Source organism: Phalacrocorax aristotelis, chromosome 7 (assembly GCF_949628215.1).
Source record: "Phalacrocorax aristotelis chromosome 7, bGulAri2.1, whole genome shotgun sequence".
Taxonomy (NCBI): Eukaryota; Metazoa; Chordata; class Aves; order Suliformes; family Phalacrocoracidae; genus Phalacrocorax; species Phalacrocorax aristotelis.
In genome coordinates this window covers 26,384,320-26,399,609 of record NC_134282.1, presented here as the reverse complement: position 1 = coordinate 26,399,609, position 15,290 = coordinate 26,384,320, and the positions used below count along the sequence as shown (strand labels likewise).

Sequence of the window (15,290 nt, the reverse complement as noted above, 5' to 3'; positions counted from 1 at the left end):
GAGCTGGTCTGTAAAAAATACCATTGTCTGGCGCGGAGAGAAAGGGAGATAGCTGCATCCAGTAGTTCTGAAACTGGAGCTCTATACCAATAAAGTGAAGAAATTTACTACTACAAGTGTTGTACAACGCTAATGATTCATGTAGTTTTTTCTAAGTAAACAGAAGGCCCCCCAGGATGTAGTGGTGTACTCAAATAGTCCTACACATATACTCTGTAATATGTAATCCTTCTATTAAAAAATGAACGAACAAACACTTCTTGTAGCTTTGCAGTGATGAGCGTAAACACTTACTCATTAGACCTCTTTCCATTCCCCTTGTGTGTATACGCATGCATTTTATCATCCATACGCTCTTTAAAGGTGTTATTTCTTTTTTCCCCCTGAAGTTTGCTGCAGCAATATTTATTTCTTTTATGCTCACTGGATGGAGGAAAGCATGTTAAAAGCCAGAAACTATGGATTTCACACCTGAATAAGTGTGTATGGCTATTCAAGTTGCACTGTGAGGAAGTCTTTGGAGAGAAATATTGTTCCTGCTGACTCTGAGTCAGTTCCTGTTAGTATGTTCAGCAGTTTTGGTGTCAGGTTAACTGTTGATACTGCCTGAATGAACATCATCCTTTATTGTCCCCCAATTGCAATCATGATAAACTCTAGCTGTGCCAAAAAAAAAAAAAAATTAGCTATTTTTTTCTGCACAGTCTAGTAACCTCAGTTACTAAGTTGGATACACCCTAAGCCTTTCAAACTACAAAAATCCTTAAGATCCTGTGCAAATGCTGACAAAGAAGAATATTTCTGAGATTTTTAAGCTTTACCATCTATAAGGATTCCACAGAAAACATGAGATGAAACAGACTTCCAATTTTTCTGAGTTTTTTCTTGACAAAATAATTTTTCTGACCACCTTTATTTCAGCACTTGGCCAGGTAAGGTGGAGAAAATATTTACCACTGTGCCATGTACAACCATTAAATCTTTGTGCTAGATCCTTCAGGGTCTGGGCCATAAAAGAAGCTACAGGTGGCCAAAACAACAAAGGCTGACTGTCATGGTTCTTCAGCCTCCTGCTAACGGAGATAGAGCAGGCACAGAGAGGGAGAAGAAAACCCCCTCCACTGCTGGAGCAAAGGTAGGACATAACCACCCTCAGAGAAAGCAATGTCGTTGCTGAAAAACAAAACTGCAGGACTGGCATACACAACTTGATGTGTGATTATAACACCTGCTTTATTGTCCTTTCTCCCCTAGACTAGGTGAGTGCAGAGGAGGCCTGTAGTCTGCAGTTCTTGGGTCAAAAAAGGAATATCTGGCTGGTCTACAGGAAGATGGAAAAGTAACTGCAGACAATAGGCAATAGAAATCAGAACGTAAGCAGGGTTGCTGTCTATTCTTCAGCGGAAGTTCAGGACAGTGACAACAAACCTGTACCTTAGTTTGCCTTGGAAGTAAGGATAAATCACATACATTCCAGTTGTAGCTTAAAGGCATTTTTTGCCTGGGAAATATTTGGTCCATTCCTACAAGCACTTGCCCACGTGTTTCTCTTTAATGGAAGCTCATCTGTTGACATGGATTGGATCTGTTACATGTTTAAGATGGAAGTGTGTGTGCAGGATTAGATTCTGTATGGGTAAGTGATATTTGTAAACTTCTTGGACATATTTCATAGGGCAGTATAATAAATCTTATTTGAACTGTACCATTCTTTTTGTAATTTCAATATGTAACCAGTTTATTGGAGAATGAAAAGGTAAGGAAATGTAGAAAGCATTTTAAACAATTTTCATAGTTTAACAAATTACCAACTATTTATAAAGTGCAAATGCAGCCAGAATTACCTTATTCTCTGATTATATGAATCTTTAGTTAACTTAATCAGTTAAATTAATATCCTAAACAATTTGTCTCAGGAAGAAAGACAATCCATCAATTTTATCATAAAAAAACCCCAAAACACCCACACCACAATTAAATGAAAGCCAGTGTAACTTTGAGACCATTTTTAATGTAGAGAGTGTATTCTTTTTGTCTGATGAGTCTGTTTCCCCAAGGATCTATCAGAGCTCAGACCTACTCCCACAAGGGCCACTTTACATGACAGGGCTCCCCTTGAGGCCTTATCCTTCACCTTTCTTACAGTGACAACAGTGGCTTGGCTTGGGCTGCTTAATTATATTCCCTTCAAAGTGTGCATCTGTGCTACATATTTATTTTCCTTGGGTGCAGAAGTTAAGTATCAATCTAGGAAAAAAAAATTGTCTCTGCTTGTTGAAGCTCTGACTTAACAAAAGCTGCTTTCCAGAGTGGTTGGGTCTTTGACTTATATGCCTTGTACTGACCCTCACAGTTGGCTTGGGCAGTCTCTCACGTTACTCTGAAATTCCCAGTTCTTTCTGATCACTCTCTTTTCTTCTATCTCCAGGTCTTTTTTAATTGTGTTACACTCTATCCTTCTCATGTTGGTGTTATTTTTTTAATACAAATACAATTGAACTCGGGCTAGTTATCAGGAAGTACCAGGTACAAAAGGCTAAAGGATTGCCAGATTTGGCTTTAGCTTCCATCCACAAGTCTTTGGAAGACTTGGATGCTGGGATTTCATAAGTGCTTAAAAAAGAAAATGTCTAAAATGGGAGTAGGTGATTACACTACTTGAAAGAACATCCTGTCTCAAAACTACTAAAGAATCAGATGTCCTCAAATTGATATTGCTATGACTCAATTGATCTGGATAGTCTCACCAGTTAGAGGTGGGTCATACAGGACTATGTGTTCCAGCAAAGCAGAGATTTTTGAGCAGGGCTTTTTGAGCTGTATGCCATGGCAAACAAGGACTTCTCTGCCAAACAGGAAGGGCAAGAAGGAATTTGTGTTCCAAGCAGTACGTTGCCTTCTGGCACTTCTTCAGCTCTTCCTACACAGATCTTTTGGCAAAGCCACAAACGTAGCTGACAACTGGGAATTTACAATTAGATGAATGCACAATTTATAATAATGATCAGCCTCTTTCATACTGTTTTATGAATGAGTGATTTTATGGAATGGATTTTGATATTAGGATATGTTCTTCTAATTGACCTTTTCAGCTGTCTCAGCATTAGATTGCAAAATCTGGTAGTGAGTTCAACAATGTTGCTAAAATAAATACCAGAGCAGAGAAAAGGAAACATGCTAGGGACAAACTGGGCAGGGAGCCTGCTTTACCTTGTGTACATCTCCAGTTTTTACAGATTCTTTAATGAAGAAACAAGCTACGTCACCCTCAGCCTCGAAAAAGAGGAACAAACTCTGCTGCAGGGCATTAACATGTTAATATTGAAAGCAATAAAGAATTTGGAATACAACTTTGATGTTAGCCAGTTTGCACCTGAAAACTAGTCTAAGGGAAGATTCTGGGTACCAACAATGACAACATACCAGCAGGCCCATCTGAGATGTTGTTGTGCCTCTCCAAGTTTGTAGTTCTGCCTTGATTTACACCCATGTTTGCCTGGCTTTTGACTTCCTACCAGAAAATTTTCAGGCTGCTTCTTCCCATTCGCTCATTCCCTGCAACCTGTTCCATCCATAACTAACCCAGCTCTGTTAGTAATCTCTGCTGCTAGCAAAATGATATGGAGACTGCATGGAGGGGCTGCCCATGTTTTCAGGGAACCCGATGGCTTTTCTGGTCCATTTTGGAAGGTGTGGTTGCCCCCTTTTCTTGCTTGATTCTACAGTTCAGCCTAATTTTGCCCATCTTTGGTAGGCAGTTTCTCCAGGTCTCAAGATTTCTCTGAAATATCAGGACTGGGTCTACAAATCAACTCCCTGTTAATTGTAGGTTCCTGCTGCCTTAAAGGCAGGCCTAACTTGTAGATGATACATCTCATTGCCACAGTCCCTGTCAAAGCTCAGTTAGTGGTTCTGCACGAAGGAGCAAATCTGCCGTTTCTCACTACAGTGTATACATGTTCTGTGGTTAGTCACCAGTTCACATCTTCTGCAAGTCCTTCTTGGTACATTTAGGTGCTACAGCAAAGCTTGATACAATGTGATAAAATGGCTTGTGCTGCCTAAGGGGGCAGTCCCAACCCTCCCTTCTTCCTTGTGTGTTTGTGGCCACAAGTTCTGCTGCTGTGTTGAATCCACCGTGGAATAACTCACCTTGCTGGTCCTGCAGAAGCTATTCACTGTTTTTTTTGGCTGCCTGATCAGCATGTTGGCTTTGCTCACCTGAAGCCCCGTGAAATGTGGATTGCAGGATGAAGAGTGTAGTGTCCTTCAGGAGATTAGGTCAGCCAAAGAGTGTGACTGTATCCTACACATTAGAGCAGGGATCTCAACCTTATCTGGCTGCCTTTATCTCTAGAAACATGGAGGAGGGAGACCTCACTAAGCCTTTCTTCAGAGGTACTTAGGAGGGAAGGCAGTGAAAGCCAGGACCCAGCCCTTCGTGTGTCCCTTATTCCATTGCTTTGTATAACCCATACAGCATCTTTTAACCTGCACAGCTTCTTCAAAGCATCTTTGCTTTTGATTCATTCACAGACAATCCAGAATAAAACTGCTTGCTGTGGTGGTGTTGTTGGATCCAAAAGCAAGGAAGCACAAGTGATACACCTCATTGCAGAGGTAGAGGTAAGCTCTTCAGCACTTTGATCTTTCCATTAGAAACTCTGATCTTTCCTACAGGAATCCCTTCATTTTATCTTTAATTCTTCATCCCACCCTTTGGAATATTTTTCACAGAATTTATTTTACAACCTTTTCTACATGGATTTGTTGAGATGGTTATTTCATTCTGAGAGGAATATAGATAAAATTTCTTCCTTGTAGCTGCACGAATCACAGTGCTTTAGTTGAAAGTCTGATGGTGTTTTCATTATAAACCTCTGATTTCAAGGATTTGTGTAATGTCCTGAAAAGCTTGGCTTAAAAATAGTCTTTAGGAAGAAATATATGTCTGTACTTAAGTTTCTAAGATTAACAGTGTGTTTTGCAAGTCTGTGGGATGCAAGAAATATATCAGCTTTTCATATGCCTTTTTATTTGTTCCTAGTAACTCTAAAATTTTAGAAATGTTCGTGCTAAACACCCACATACTTAGGCATCTTGATGCAGATGCGGAAAAACATAATCTTGTTTAACAAATGACCTTTTGGTCTTTGGTTCAGTACTCCCTTTCCAACCGTAAGTAGTACCACAGAGATCTCTGTCCCCAAAGACACATCCACATTTCTTCTTTGTTCATAATGTTTCCTTTCTTTTGACACGTCTTTCAGCTTCATTCTGCTTGTTTAGAGTGTAACCATTGGCAGGTTAAAAATTGATGGCCATCAAAGGATTAAATCATTGTGGAAAGAATGCAACATAATGGCATATTATTTTTTTCTTTGTTGTGTTGATGGCATGTGTTTTAACAAAACTATGCATTTAAATCTTGTAGAATCTTCAATGGTACTCTAAGCATTGTACTGCCTAGATGGTAAAATCTTGATGCGTCTGCTTGAGGCAGGAAGCGTCAAGGCTAAAGCCTTTCAGACTTGAAAACAATTTTTTTTCTTTCAGCTGCACACTACTGGGAAAACCAGTGAGGATAACTTAACAAATGTAGTGAGAGCTCTGTGAGGGCATTTTTGAAGTGTGAACTTAACTACTTTGGACTGGTTGTCGTGTCCTACATACTTAAATGTGAAACAGTGCTGCTCTTTCCACCCCTATAGTGTTAGAAAATGGGGCAAAGGTTTTCTTCACAGCAGCTGATCAGCAGAGCTAGTGCTGTTATGGGTATCACTTACTGCATCAACCTCTCACTACTACATGCAGATCTGAATTGGTTTGAGTTCTCAGAGTTTTAACTGAAGTATAAAATTTTTAAGATATGTTATGCCAAAAATGGATTGTTGATTTTGAAATAGTAACAGAGAAACTAAAGAAGAGAAACATAAATTAAAGGTAGATTAAGAGCTGTGATAATACATAAGGTCAGTCTCTGATTCACCAGAATGCCTGCATATTGTCCCCTAGTCACCATTTCCAAATTGGACTTGATTAATTTATGTTTGTTCTTTAGACCAAACCCCTGTTGCTGAGAAAATATTTCTGTTGATTTAGAACAGTTTTCTAGCAGATTATTCCAAATGTTTGGGTTTGAAAGTATAAGCTCCATGCATATATTAAGTATTATTGCGGTCACTCCAGTAAATACACTGAGCTATATGTTCTAAACCTGAGACCAGGGAAGTGTTTTCAAAAGAACTTTATGACATAAATTCAATCTCTTTGTTCTGAACAGAAAAGGTAAGTGAAAGAGCTAATTCAGAGCCTGATTTTTAAAAAAGTAAAATGCAAGAAGAAAGAAAGCCTAATAGAAATTCAGGCTGTAAAAACTTGACTGCATTTAGGGACGGTTTCATGTACTTATACTCTTTTCAGATCTCTGTATTGTTACACACTAGTGCTTCTTCTGAATTAAATAGTACTTCCAACTCTGAGTGAATTTAGAATTTTAGCTCATTCAAGAAAGAAGTGATGGATTTGATGGCTGAAAATTTTTGATAGAAATGAAAACAAATCTGAATAGATTCATTTTTAAAAGTCATATCTAGAAAATGGAAGCTCAGTTTAGTTCCATATGTCCCTGTAGAAAACTACCATATTGCTACCAGGATGATAAATAGCCTTAATGTCTCTTACAGAGCTGGGGAAAATAATCCTCCAAGTTTCTATCATAAATAAAATTACAGATTCCTTTGAAACCCTATTTAATTGTGTTCTAATTATTACCCAAGAAATGCAACTACATGTGATATAGTTTTTAAGCTGAGATATTTATGAACTATGTGTTTGCTCTGCATAATTAATATAGGCTCTTTAGTGGTTGTTGTTCCTGTCTATACATAAATGCAGCAACACTTTCTTAAATGATTTTGATCTTTAAGTCCAAAACAGCTGTTAAGGCTGCAGGTGTGCACTAGACTTTGGTTACTCCTTTCAAGCCTTTTTGCAGGTAGGATATATGCTGTTCATTCCAGCACTGGTACTCTCATCTAGCTTTTCTGTGTGGCTGTATATGTGTCCTGGTTTCATCTGGGATAGAGTTAAATTTCTTCGTAGTAGCTAGTATGGGGCTGTGTTTTGGAGTTTTGCTGGAAACAGTGGTGATAATGTGGAGATGTTTTAGTTGTTGCTAAGTAGCGCTTACACTGGTCAAGGACTCTTTCAGCTCCCCGTGCTCTGACGGGTGCACAAGAAGCTGGGAGGGGGCACAGCCGGGACAGCTGACCCAAACTGACCAACGGGATATTCCACACCATATGGCGTCATGCTCAGTATATAGAGCTGGGGGAAGAAGAAGGAAAGGGGGGGACACACACGTTTGGAGTGATGGCGTTTGTCTTCCCAAGTAACCATTGCGCGTGATGGAGCCCTGCTTTCCTGGAGACGGCTGAGCACCTGCCTTCCCATGGGAAGGAGTGAATGAATTCCTTGTTTTGCTTTGCTTGCACGTGTGGCTTTTGCTTTACCTATTAACCTGTCTTTATCTCAACCCATGAGTTGCCTCACTTTTACTCTTCCGATTCTCTTCCCCGTCCCACCAGGGGGGAGTGAGCGAGCGGCTGCGTGGTGCTTGGTGGCTGACTGGGGCTAAACCACTAAACTAATCCAAGTTCTCAGAGCCCAGTGGTAATTAGCTCCACAGTGAAAACGCTCCCTAAAAACAAACAGATTAGGTGGATAAATGAACCAAATGGATAATGGATATTACAAGATTTACATAATGCTTAAAATGAAATTCTTCAGAATTATGGAGAGTGGTAGCCCTGTATAAGACATATTATTTTAGTATTTCTGAATTCCATTGGTGAGCGATTGTACATTCTTTGAATGATGGACTCAGTCTGAAAAGGTCATATGAAATTGTCTCTATTGTTGGTTAGTTACATGTGCCCTCTCACCAGAAAAAAGAAGTAAGACGATACAGACTGTATGAAAAAACCATTGGAGGCCAGTGGTGTCAGGAAGTTGAGCTAGAAATATGGTTAATAATTATCTTATTTAACTTTGATTTTGAACCTGTTCTGTGTTTAAGGCTGCATTTGAGAAATCATCTGTGTCGCTCATAGGATTAAATTATATTATTTTCAGTGTCTTGTGAGCCCTTATGGAGCTCCTTTTCCTCTTTTGTGATAATCCACAAAATCTAGCTGAGTGACACCTTGGTAATATATATGTGCTTACATTTAATAGAGTCATTTAGATCCAACGCTGGTGGAATGTCCTTCCTTATTCCTACTGTTATATGAGAGTAAAGGCACTCCAGAATTGCACTTAAAAATACGTCTAAATTCAGCATGTCTATGTTTGCTTTCTTTGAATTGGAGACCAAATTTACAAGTTGTGTGTCTGTCTGCTGGTACCAATTAAGCCCTGCTAGACGATGAATGTCTGAGGTTTTTTTAAGCCTGCAATAATGCTGGAAATACAGAGCTGCTTCATCTGTAATAGTGAAAGTTTTTAGCACAGGAGCAGCAGATACCCTTTTTTTTTTCAAGGCAGCAAGCTTGGCATTCTGGTGTTAACACATTATTTTCAATTCTATGTTAGGCTGAGCATTAAAAGTAATGGTTTATGAGTATTCTTTTTCCCAGATGCATGTTGTGTTTGAGACTGCAATCAACATTTGAAGTCAGGGCTAGACTCCTTCTGTTGGTCTTTTTCTCACCTCCTGTGTGTCCAAGGAATATCAGTTCTATTTCATCAGACTATCCTCACTAAGGAAATTATGAAGATTGCGTGGTTTTTTGCTAAGTTGGCCAAAGGTGAGGGCTGGAACTTTGCCCAAGTCTCCTGGATGCAGCAGCTGAACAACTGCAACACAGACCAGGACACACCAGAGTCTCATAAGTATTAGGTGTGTGAAAAAATCAGAACAAAGAAATGTTCCTGAAGATCAGAAAATAGTGCAAGCTCTGATCTGTGCCACACTTTTATCAACTAAGATCTTTTTTTTTTTTTTTTTAAATGTGTGTATGCTTTTCAGTAAACTAACCAGATGTGGAATACCATGGGGCTGTAGCCAGCATGTAGTCAGCAAATCCAAAGCTGAAGCACATTTATTCCATTTGGAGTTCTTAGAAGTGTAGCAAATCCATGAAGTTAGTGTTGTATCAGAAAGGAAGGTTTATGCGTGATACTAAATCTGGAATTGTCAAACTCAAATGTACTAAGTAAATGACATCATATTAATAATTCAGTAGGCTGTCAGAGTTCATAGAACTAAAATACATTTTATGTCCACTCTTAAACTATCTCATCAGCATGCACACCAAAGGCTAAAAAATACAGCGTATCATATATAACAATCCTCACACTTGCATGACAAATTGAAATCTTCAGACAGATACTCTACAAATGTTTTTCATTCAGGAAAGAATCCAATTACTATACTGTCAGTACTGAGTTTCTTACTTGGTCTTTCTCTTATAACTTGGAGTGTCTGGGTTGATGATTTAAGCAAAATAAATGCATTAAGTTTCATTATTAAATAACTACAAATGAATAAAAACTAAATTAAATGTTTATCTTACATTTATTTATGAGGGGGGTCACAAATAGAAATTTACAATCAGAATTTACAAACTTGCTTCTTTTTCAAAATGTTCTTAATCGTGTAATATTTTTCACCCTGAAGAAAGAGTAAGAATGGTCTTAAGTATTATAAATTAGTTAAAAAAGTAGTACTTCATTCTTTTATGCTTTTAGGCATTATATTTTGTTCCCCTCTTAACACCAATCTTAAATACTGTTTTAAACTCTCTTACTTTAAGATTCGTATCAAATGTATTCAGCAAAAAACCCAAATTTATCGTTGCCCAATGATGGGTTAAAAGACAGAGAAAACCAGGATCTTGCAGTAGAGCTGCCAAATTTTCAAGGTAATGCTTTTTTTTCCCCCCAGAGCTCTTTATGAATTTTTGCCTCCACGTGGGATTGTGTGATACTGTACAGATGGCACGCTAAATGTGTTTCATGGCTTGGTCTTTCCAGTGCTGGCGAGCCTCATTAAAAGGAAGTTTACTGCAAGCAGTGCCCAGTATGTCGTGCAGAGGAGTGGATCTCACCTTAATAATGTGCTGCGCTAGGGAGCGTAACAGCTTAGGGCACTGACTTTTCGAAGGGTTAAAATGGAATGTGCTATTATCTTTTTGAACGTACAGTTAACAGATTTTAAAAGCCTTCTTCAAAGCCTGCAGTCTCATGGAAAGAATGTACTAGTTTTTGACTTTAGTTAGTGATTTGAGCACCTATTACCTCACAGCTGTGTGTCTTGTGTCCTTGTTCTAGTTTAGGAATCAAACTCATCTCAGAAGCTTGTATTAGGAATTTACTATTTTCTTAAGACCTGATAATTGGGGTTTTAATTAATTTCAAAGGTTGCTGTGATAAGAAAAGGATGCCTATTCTACTTATAAAGGAATGACTGTTGCTGAGGAAGCTGCTCCTGGAATCTGGCAATACAGATTCTCAGGCTTCTGCTGGGAGTTTACATGACCAACAACCTGCATCCCTAATGCATGTTTGACACCTCTTTTCTCCTTTACTGCCCTTATGAGTGTTATGGTTCACTATCCCTGACCAGAGCGTGACACATCCTCTTCGGAGCAAAGAGGTGTTTGACACTGTGGGGAAGAAATGTAATGCTGGTATGAGAAGAGTAGAGCAGATCATGGTTGCTTGCTGTAGAAATGGTGCATAAAACCACAATCTGGCCAGAAGTCCCTCAGCCCCATTGGTCTGAACTATCCATCACCATACAATAAAAGCCACAGGTTAGAAAGGGGAAAGTACCAAGTCACACAAAAAGGAGCAGCATGCCATTTGCAAAGAGAATATGCTCTGCTGAAATAAGTGACTTGCAGTGCACAGTAGCAATCATCAAAATGACACTTTGGTTACAAAACATGCAATAAAATTAAAGAAGTTGGATTCTGTCTCTTACTCATCTTAACTGGTAGCTCAGTTTGTGGTTATCCTTATTGATTTTAGTGAGCCTATTTGCAGTAGAAGGGGGAAAAAATGACAGTCTTTCATCCTTTCTGTTGCCACATAATGGCTGTTCCATTGTGCATCCTTGTGCATCCGCTGGAGATGTCCATGGTTCTTCCTCCTCTAATGCATAGGCCAGAGCAGCTGGAACAGTGTCCTGGGGTAAGCAGGCTGTGCCCTTAAGGAGCTGGGGCAAGAATATTCCCTTACCTGGGGTGGGAAGTGCAGTGGATTAGAAGGTAAATAGTGGAGATTTTCTTCAATGTTTAGTTCCCTGTTTGTTCTCAGGTTGGAAAAATATTGCATTGTCCATTCCCTGGGTTTCTGCAGCAAATAAATAGCTCTGTGCAAAGTTCTTAAACCATATGTGTTTTGGAAAGATGCCACAAGAGTGCAAGGAAAGTGAATCACAATTTCATGCATACACCAAAGAAAAGTTAAATGAAAAATGAAGGCAATTCTTATTAAAAATAAAAAAGTAAACATGACATTAAACATCCCTGATATCAACAGAAAATAGTGCTTGCTATAAAATACACCAGCAGGTGGTGGTTGTTCTTTTTCCCCAAGTAAGAGGGTTGAGCCAAATTGTGTTCTTTGCAGAGGGGACAATGAACGACTGAAGATGAAAACACTGGAATCAAGTACCACTGTAGCCTGCCATTGAGGCTATTATTTGAGTTAAGCACATGAAATGGACTTCTGTCTTCCATGCACGTAAACAGCAGATTGGATGTTAATTGGAAAGACTGGAGTAGTGGGAAAACCTGGTTGGAATTGTGCTTTCAGTATTTTCTTCTGTTCACTGTCTGAACAAGCCCTGGTAATTTTACAGGCTATTGAATTGCTGGTCAGATAAGATATTTTAACAGTGTGCTATAATTCAGTACTCAAAGGTTTTTCCTCCAGAGTGTATGAGGTTGGATAAAAGGAGAAATACTTCACCAGTGCTGTCCTTTTAAATCAACTTAAGGGGAAAAAATTTATCTTTTCCAGAGAGGTCAGATCTTCAATGGATACAAAATGGCAAAGTTCCATTGAAGCCATGGTGTTCTACAGTTTTAGAGCAGTTGAGTTCTTCCAAGAAACATCCAGGAATAAAGATAGAGGAACTAACCAACTGGCATAATGCTGAATTGGAAACCTTAACATCAAACCTCTTTCTGAAAGACCCTGAAGGCTGTAAAGGAAATGTTGCATAGGTGATGGAATGTGGTGTCCCGTTGCAGACAAGATGCTGGCTCAAGGAAGGTCAAACAGAGTTTCTGGTACAAAGAAAACTGCTTAGCTCAAGATGAAATGGTCAAGAGGAGTTGCTGGGTACCTTTGCCTCTCGGGGGGAATTCAGTGAAAGCTGGAGGTGTCGCTCATATTGGTGTTCGGAGCCTGGAAAAATGGTTCATGCATGTGTCTATTCTTTCCTGTATCATTAAAGCAATCTTTTGTAAAATAGAATGAAACAGAAATATGAAGGCAGATTTTTTTGTTAGCTGAGAATCTGGCCTGTCATAGTCTAATGTATTCCTGGAACGCATTGATGCGATTTCAGTTACAATAACATCAGCAGAACTCATGAATAGAGTCCAGTGAAAGAGAAATTAAACAGGCCATAAAGCATAACCATTCATAGTGCTTTACGTATTTTTCAAGGAGTTAGAAATGAGGCCATTATTAGAGGTATAACAGGAACAAATCTTGCTTGTGTTTTCTGCTGATGAGGCCTGAAATTTTTACATGTAACATGCCATAAGCTTGGGAAGGAAGGATAGCCCCTGTAGCACAGATTCTGGACTGTCAATGAATGGTGTTGCTCCTGAATGGGAGTTTTTTGACTCCCTGTATAATGTGGTCAGCACTTCCTGTAGTGAGCCTTGCATGAGGTGAAACGTTTTATGGCAGAAATAACTGGGGAGCAATTAATGATTCTGGCAAGGATACAGGAGACAACAATAGGAAAATGAGAAAGAAAAGATTTTCAAGAAGTGACAACAACATTTTCACAAATAGGGCTTGCATGTAACTTGTACTGCCTTTGTAGTAAGCAAAACTTCTTATGCTATTGGACAAAACTTTGACAGCTGGTGAAGTTGCATTCTTTTACTATAGCAAAGCCCATATGTTCACAATTTCACATCTGAATGTAGGAAGGTAGTAGTCTGGGCTATGAAAAAATGAGCATCTGAACACAGGACAACAGAAGAAACCCACCACAGTCACTCTGTTTCCAATTTTTTTGAACTGTGGAGTTTCTTGTCTTAACCATACAGTCACTGTTGAGCAGTGTTTTACACTTCAAAGTGGAGATCAACCATTTCTATTCTAGGTAGGTTTGTTCTGTGGCTGCACCTTCCAGGCCAAGGGATACAGGTTTTATCAAGTATATAATGCAAGTTTTGTTTTCCAGTCAACAGCAGTAGTAAATCCAACAGTAAATTGCATAGAATGATAGTACAAAAAACACCAGAAAACATAATAGTGGAGTCACAGCTGCATCAGAATTCTGTGATGGTGCCTTAAAATACCAGCAAAGTCTTCCTGGAGATAAGGATTTCTCCGGAGTCTCAATGAGGCGTTTCAGCCTAGCATTCATTGCCAAGGTTCCCTTGGGATGTTCCAGAATGGCACCATGACAGGTTGCTGCCTATCACTTCTTAAATCAGAATCATTATTTCCATGGCAACGGCAAGTGTGTAATGTACCCAGGGCCTTAGGGCACTTTGGCATATCTGAAGTTTATGCAATGTTGTGTCTAGTCACAACTAAATTTCACTTAGGAGATAAAAAGCAAGAGGTAATTTATGGTCCCAGTTTTTGATTCTTTGATAAATGAACGACCTTTCCAAGTTGTGGTTGTGTAGTGACTCAGTAAGTATCTTCATGCTGGGATGTCTTGTGCTGCTTTGAAATTTACAGTAAGCACTGATGAAATACTTGCATTTGTTCTACTAACCCTTTGTTCCACTCTTACTGTGGTAGGGTGCCTTGTAAGGCAAACCCCTTATGGGTGAGGCAGGAGGAACTTCCCTAAAGAGTTAATTGCGTTTTCTTCCCCATAACTGGGTACTTTTCTCTTGGCTGAGATTTCTTTCTGTGGGCTTTACTTATTCAGTTAAACAGTCTGACATGTTAGACTTTTCCTAGAATATCTTTGTGCTTCTGCATTTTGTGATTTCTGCCAGGATCCCTCTGAATGACAATGATCCTGTTTTGCCAAAGTCAGATTACAAACTTAGGCTCGTCTTACTGATAGTTTCTACCTAGAAGGGATGGTTTCAGTTAGCATTTAAGACAGAAGAACAGTTTGATTTTCTTTTTCCTTCTAAGGTACAAAATATTGATTTTTTTTTTTTTCTTTGGTTTAATATTAGCAAAGTAAATTGCCTTCCCAGTTTCTCAGCTTAACTTACTCCATTGTATTTAAACCAGAGGGCTAAGAGGGGAAAAAAATCTGTGGAGATTTCTGCAGTTCCATAAATCATGAGAATGAAGCTGGTATGTCTGAATGAAATCCAAGCAAGCAACAGCTTTCTGGTAATGTGTAATATGATTATCTGCAAGCTCAGAGCTTAATTTTGTTTCTCCTAAGCATTCATCTGGGCTGGCAATGGTTTTGAATTAGTATCTGTGGGGCAGTTCTGGATTTTCTGGTGCTGAAATAAGTTTTCCTTCCCACCACAAGAAGTTCACTGGAACGTAGCTATGATTGCAGCTTATCTGCCTTTGAGGCAGAATCAGATAGGAACACATAATAAAACCCATGGTCTACTTGTCCTTTCTTTTAGAGTCTTTTGCACTGGTCTGTATTGGATATTTCAGAGGCAGCTGAGAACATGTCCTCTCATCCCTCAGCTGCGAGGCAATGGGCTAGACAGGGAGTCAAGAGATCAGAGTTGCACATTAGGGCTTTTAGATGTACGTGAGTTATCAAGTATTAAAGAAAGGCATTTTTCATTTCCTCTTCCTTTTTGCCTTTCATCTTTGAGTGGCCCTTAGTTCATTAAATGATGATATGCATGTCTGAAAAAAATAAAACCATTGTTTTAAGGGAGGGGAAGGAAGCAGTTAATGAAGAACAACTTTCACTTTCTAGCATAAAACAATAATTTACCACTCAGAGTAAGTTGACAGTATTGGCGGCTCTAATCTCCGTGTGGTAGTATTTCAGTTCGAAATTAAAGGCAACTCGAAATGCCACAATAAAAAGCAAATTACAGGTTTTGCAAATGCCATATTTTACAGCTGTCCACTGTGCC

At 39.1% G+C, this 15,290-nt stretch overlaps 1 long non-coding RNA gene across 2 annotated transcripts in view; it reads left to right on the top strand.

The window, feature by feature from the left end:
* The window catches only part of LOC142059526 (uncharacterized), a 193,858-nt gene that overhangs the window by 143,314 nt on the left and 35,254 nt on the right, over nucleotides 1–15,290 (top strand). Inside the window, exons 1-2 of one of the 2 annotated variants that reach the window (XR_012661393.1) lie at nucleotides 1,260–1,636; nucleotides 4,537–4,626. This is a non-coding gene — a long non-coding RNA (uncharacterized LOC142059526). Of the gene's footprint in view, nucleotides 1–1,259; nucleotides 1,637–4,536; nucleotides 4,627–15,290 lie in introns of those variants that run through there. The other variant, XR_012661394.1, reaches the window with a different exon arrangement.